Here is a 6,858-nt window from a genome sequence, read left to right on the forward strand (position 1 = left end):
GTTTCCTGCTGGCGGCCGGGGCCGCAGCCCCCACTCCTGGGACCCTCGGGCTCTGGGGACCGGCCTTCCCCCAGCCACACGCTCTCCCTCGGCCGCTTCCCGATCTAACCGGATTCTTCCAGAGCCTTCTCGATGCCCCTACATCACTCAGTCCCTAGCCTGCCACCCAGATCCGTCCTGTACTCTTCAGCCCGCCGCGCGGTGTGTGCAGAGCTGGGTAGCGAATGTGAGTGCCAGCCCGTCGGTCTCCCCGGGACCGTAGGCGCGCATATTCATAAATGCTGACCGTAAACACTAGACGGCATGGCCTCTCCGTGCTCACTGGGCGTGCACACTCAACGAAATGGGGAGCACGACAGGGAGGGAAGCGGGGGAGTGGCCGGCAATAAGCAGCGCTTACCCCAAATGCACAGAATTGGGCGAGAGCAGCCTTGACTTCCCCAGAGCCCGGAAGATGTGCGGCCTTCAGTTCTTCAAACCGCGTGGAGTAGCCGATTTGCAAGAAATGACCCGCTGAGCTAAGGATTCTTACACCGGGGCCGTATTTAATGGTCTGTCCGGGACAATAGTAAAACTGCTCTTTAGGTTAATACTTAAAAACAGAAATGGTTTCAGCTCACGAAAAAGGTCATTCCATTTTACGAAAGACCTGTGGCAAGGTATATTTTCTCAATACTTCATTCCCAAGTGTTTATCAACTGCCTGTGGAGTGCAGAGCATCTGTGTGGTGGGTCAAAGTTCTGCAACACCTAGTTACCCGAACAATAGCTTTTCGACCAAAAGATCCTTCTGGAGAGGGTCTTAATTTTGCTCAGAACTTAACCCGTTTATCTTTTATTGAGGGCTTATTTTTAAATTATTTTAAATCCTCACTCGAGGATATTTTTTCCATTGATTTTTAGGGTGGACTGGAGGGGAAGAGACAGAGAGAAACATCTAATGTGAGAGATGTACATGGGTCGGTTGCCTCCCGCATGAGCCCCAATGGGGCAGAGGATGGAGCCTGCAACTGAGGTATGTGCCCTTGACCGGAATCGAACCCAAGACCTTCAGTCCACTGGCCAGTGCTCTGTCTATTGAGCCAAACCGGTTAGGGCTTAATCCCAGTTTACTATTGCCTGGTGGGTGATATAAAATAATCATTGGCTATTATGAATTTGTATTCCAATAATAATAATAAAACTTTATTTTGAGCCCTGGCTCTGGGCCTGGCACTTGGCTATTGTACACAAACTGTCCCATTAGATAGGTAATCAAAAAGGCAGTTACAGATAAAATTTCAGTAACTTAATGTAATTTAATAATTCATCATAGTTCTTCCTGATCTAACTTTACTGGAAAGAGATGCAGAAGAAATGAAACTGTCTTCTCCAGCAATTTACAGCAAATGAGTTTAGCCACAACTATAACATTTCTTATTAGATGACTGGGGAGACACTGGGAGGATACTGGGGGAGAAGGTTGACTCACTAGGGGTAAATCTATTTATTTTCTACACTTTCCTTAGTAGGGTAAGAAGGAAGTAACAGTGCCCCAACCCTCTAAGACTCCAGGAGACAGGGAAGGAGGGCGGGGTACTTGGCTTGCCGGTTTGGCAGTTATTTTGCTGTTGGCTTATGAACCTGCTTATTCTCAACATGTGCTAATTTCTTTTAATGCTAGGGCCACTGGGTTTATTTGGCAGAACAAGTTAGGGTAGAAGAGAAAAGTTCACTTTTAAAGTAATGCTTTTCTGAACATATTTCTTCATTAGAAGCAAATAGCATAAGTCTGTGTCTTTTACTTCCTGTCAGCACGCGTTAAACGAGTACTTAAGCTGTGCTTGTCATTGTATAAACACACAATAGCAGTAGAACGAGCATATGCATTGGGTCGCCCATGTACTAACCATTTGATTTGGGGCAGGTTATGGGGATAGTAACATCTGTTGATGAGAGTTGTTGTGATGGTTAAAGAGGAAGAAACGTATGTCAGCTCTCTAGCATGGTGTGGTAAGTGCAATGGTGGAGATGGGAACAAAGTGCTAAGAATGCAAAAATCTGTAAGAGAGGGGAAAGACAAGATTGGAGGGGAAGGGGAAGGATAAGAGGGAAAGGTTTCTAGCAAAAAAGTTCTTTCCCCATTCAGTGAGTGAGTAGATGCGGGGGCTGGGAGATGGGATGGGGAGTGAGGGGCAGTAGGCGTTGGGTTCTTCAATCTCAGAGCAGGACCTTATTGTTTCTAGATTTTTTTTTCTGGTTATTTATGTTATATTCTTCCAATTGTAAAATTTAACACATATTCAGTGTAGAACGTGTACAGATGTTCTGTACTCTCCCTCCTCTTCCTAACCCCTTCCTCCCACCCACTGTTTGAATTACTTTTCTCATCAAAGATATTTAACAATGTAATTATTTTCATTCAGTATCATTCAGTCATGTGAAATCCTTCCGAAAATTTCCCCTTTTGCTGGAGAAAGAGAGCACACTTAAAAAAAATCATCCACCATACTCTGCAGATAACTCATGCTATGGTTAGAAATTTTATTGCCAAAATGAGCCATCCTGAGCTCATCTTCCTAATGCAAGGGCCATCTTTCACACATGAAAACCCTTTGTTTTTTAAAGTTGCTATTTTTTCTTCTTAGACTGCCAGTGCTATTAAATATTTAAAAAATTATATAATATTTGGATCGTTTAAAAAAATGAGAGTTAAGGATGTGTATGTATATACATGTACACACATGTTATGTAACCTACCAATGTAATGAACCTTGGTAATATACCACCCAAGCTAGGAATTAGAACATTACCATTATGATTTATGTCAAAAATGTAATACCAAAGCACTGGCTGGTGTGGCTCAGTTAGTTGGAGCATCGTCCAATACATTAAAAAATGGGGAGTTCGATTTCTGTTCAGGACACATATCCAAAACTTCTTCTTTTCCAATTTGGATGCCTTTTATTTCTTCTTGTCTGATTACTATGGCTAGCACTTCTAGTACGATGTCAAACAGGAGTGGTGAAAGTGGGCATCTCTGTCTTGTTCCTGTTCTTAGAGGAAATGGTTTTAGTTTTTGCCCATTGAGTATGATGTTGGCTGTAGGTTTGTCATATATGACCTTTATCATGTTGAGATGTGCTCCCTCTCTTTGCTGAGAGTTTTTACCAAAAATGGGTGTTGGATTTTTGTCAAAGGCTTTCTCTGTGTCTATTGATATGACCATGTGATTTTTGTCTTTCAATTTGTTTATGTAATGTGTCACATTTATTGATTTGTGGATATTGTACCAGCCTTGCATCCCTGGAATAAATCCCACTTGATCCTGGTGAATGATCTTTTAAATATATTGCTGGATCTGATTTGCTAATATTTTGTTGAGGATTTTAGCATCTATGTTCATCAGGGATATTGGCCTGTAATTCTCTTTCTTTATAGTGTCTTTATCTGGTTTTGGAATTAGGATAATGGTAACCTCAAAAAAAGAGTTTAGAAGTGTTCCTTCCTCTTGGATTTTCTGAAATAGTTTGAGGATTATAGATGTTAGTTCTCCTTTGAATGTTTGGTGAAACTCCCTTGTGAAGCTGTCTGGACCTAGTCTTTTGTTTGGTGGGAGTTTTTATTTTTATTAAATTATTTATTTATTTATTATTATTATTTTTTGGTGGGAGTTTTTTGATTGCTGCTCAATTTCATCAATTGTTATTGGCCTATTCAGGTTTTCTGATTCTTCCTGATTCAGTTTTGGGAGATTATATTTTTCTAGGAATTTGTACATTTCGTTCACATTGTCCAGCTTGTTGGCATTTAGTTGTTCACAGTATTTTCTTACAATCCTTTGTATTTCTGTGGTGTCAGTGGTTACTTCTCCACTTTCGTTTCTGATTTTATTTATTTGTGTCCTCTTCTCTTTGTTTCTTGATGAGTCTGGCTAACAGTTTATCAATTTTGTTTATCCTTTCAAATAACCAGCTCTTAGTTTCATTGATTTTTTTTTTTGGTATTTATTTATTTATTTTAGTCTCTATGTTATTTATTTCTGCTCTAATCTTTATTATTTCCTTCCTTCTACTTATTCTGGGCTTTTCTTTTTGTTCTCCTTCTAGTTTTTTACGTTGTAGGGTTACATAGTTTATTGCTGATTTTTCTTGTTTTTTGAGGTTTGCCTGTTGTGCTATGCACTTTCCTCAGGACTGCTTTTACTGTGTCCCAGAGATTTTGGGTTGTTGTGTGTTCATTGTCATTTGTTTCCAGGAAGTTTTTGATTTCTTCCTTGATCTTGTTGGTAACTCGATCCCTTTAGTATTATGTAGTGATTTTGTTGTCTCTTGTAATGGCCTTCATTTTGAAGTCTATTTTGTCAAATATGAATATTGCTACTCCAGCTTTTTTTTCTTTTCCATTTGCATGGAAATTTTTTTTTCCCATCCCTTCACTCTCATCCTGTGTGTATCTTTTGTTTTGAGGTGGGTCTTTTGGAGACAGCATATAATTGGGTCATATTTTTGTATCCACTTAGCTACCCTATGCCTTTTATTTGGAGTATTTAATTCATTTACATTTAGGGTTATTATTGATAGGTACTTACTTATTGCCATTTTAATTCTGTATGGCTAGGTTTTTCTCTCTGTTTCTTCTTCTCATTAAAGCAGTCCTTTTAGCATTTCTTGTAATGCTGGTTTGGTGATGTACTCCTTTAGCCTTTTTTATTATTATCTGGGAAGCTCTTTATTTACTGTCTACTTTGAATGATAGCCTTGCTGGATATAGTAATCTTGGTTTCAGATCTTTGCTTTCCATTACCTTGAGTACTTCATGCCATTCCCTTCTGACCTGTAGAGTTTCTGATAAGAAATCGGAACTCCTTATGGGAACTTCTTTGTAGGTGACAGTTTTCTTTTCTCTTGCTGCCTTTAAGATTCTCTCTTTGTCTTTAATTTTTGGCATTTTAATTATGATGTGTTTGGGCGTGAGCCTATTTGGGTTCTTCTTGCTTGGGATTCTCTGTGCCTCCAGAACTTGTGTGACTTTTTCCTTACCAGGTTAGGGAATTTTTCTGCCATTATTTCTTCAAACACGTTCTCTATTCCTTTCTCCCTTTCTGCCTCTTCTGGCACACCTGCTATTCTAAATTGTTATGTTTCACATTGTCCCACAGCTCCCTTTAACTGTCCTCCTGTTTTTTAATTGTTTTTTCTTTTTGGTTCTCTGATTGAGTGATATTTTCAACTGTCTTCTAATTAACTGATTTGATACTCAGCTTCCCCTAATTTGTTGTGTATTCCTTCCAATGTATTCTTTGTTTGTGTTGTGTCATTCTTTTTCTTTTTTTAAAATATATTTTATTGATTTTTTACAGAGAGGAAGGGAGAGGGATAGAGAGTTAGAAATATCGATGAAATAGAAACATCGATCAGCTGCCTCCTGCACACTCCTTACTGGGTATGTGCCCACAACCAAGGTATATGCCCTTGACCAGACTCGAACCTGGGACCCTTCAGTCCGTAGGCTGACGCTCTATCCACTGGGCCAAACCAGTTAGGCCTGTGTTGTGTCATTCTTTATCTTAGACTGTTCTTTTTTCATAGTTACTATATCTTTTTTCATGCTGTTGAGCATCTTTACCATCAGTACTCTGAACTCTGTTTTAGATAAATTTCTTATCTCTGCTTCATTTATCTCTTCTGGAGAGTTCTCTAATTCTTTCATTTGGGGGTTGTTTCCTTGTCTCCTCATTTTGGCAGTCTGTTTGGGTTTATGGCTATGCATTAGGTAGATCCTCTACATCTCTCAATCTCTAGTGCAGGACAGTGTTTAAGGCTCTTGCTGACTAATTAGATCAGGCAAAGACTCAAAGCCTCCAGAAACTGCCTCTGCCTCTGATAGGATTCCAACTTGAATTACACCTCCCCCCACCCCTAGGCAATTGTCCTCAGGTGTGGCAAGAGTTTTTTTCAATAGGTTGGGGCATTTGCTTCTGCCTGAAGGCTAATAGTTATTTTTAATCTCTTAAGTGGCCTCAGGAAAAGGTGTTTTCCAATAGGTGTGTCAACTGTCTCCCCCACTTCCTCCAGGCAAGGCAAATGTCTATGTGGGAAAGATGTTCTTTGCTGCCTGAAGGAATGACTCAGCCCAGGAAAATTGGGGATTCTGCCTCCTGAGCTCTATCCCTTGAGCCTCTAATCCTGGCCTCTGCTCTCACAGCTCCAGTCCACTTCACCCTCCCTCTGCTTGAGCACAAGGTGAGTGGCTCCACAGGGAATCCTGTGTTCTGGTGCTTTAAGATGGTGCCTGACTTTCAGATGTCACTCCCTGGCAGATAGCACCCTACTGCTTTTCATAGCCAGATGTTATGTGGGTACCCTTCTTAACTCTGGTGCTCTCTGCTGGGGGGGGCAGCTTGAGGATTAGATCCTAGAGTTCTCAGTGGGAGCCCCCCCCCCATGACTGAAATATCTCTATGGGACCTCAGTTGCTGTCTGTGGGCTTCTGGTCTGCCCTTTCTTGCCTTTGCCCCTCCTACCAGTCTCTATGCAGTCTCCACTTTTGGTGTCGGGTATCAGGGTTCTCTCCTGCGAGTTTTCTGTTGATTATTCAGGAAGTTTTTCTGTATTTTAGTTGTAATTCCAGTTTGTTCCTGGGAGCATATTTGTGCAGCATCCACTTCCTCTGCTGCCATTTTTATTTTATTTATTTTATTGCTTAAAGTATTGTGCCTTTGCCTCCTACCAGTCTCTATGCAGTCTCCACTTTTGGTGTCGGGTATCAGGGTTCTCTCCTGCGAGTTTTCTGTTGATTATTCAGGAAGTTTTTCTGTATTTTAGTTGTAATTCCAGTTTGTTCCTGGGAGCACATTTGTGCAGCATCCACTTCCTCT

The sequence above is a fragment of the Myotis davidii genome, unplaced genomic scaffold (assembly GCF_000327345.1).
Source record: "Myotis davidii unplaced genomic scaffold, ASM32734v1 scaffold1219, whole genome shotgun sequence".
NCBI lineage: Eukaryota > Metazoa > Chordata > Mammalia > Chiroptera > Vespertilionidae > Myotis > Myotis davidii.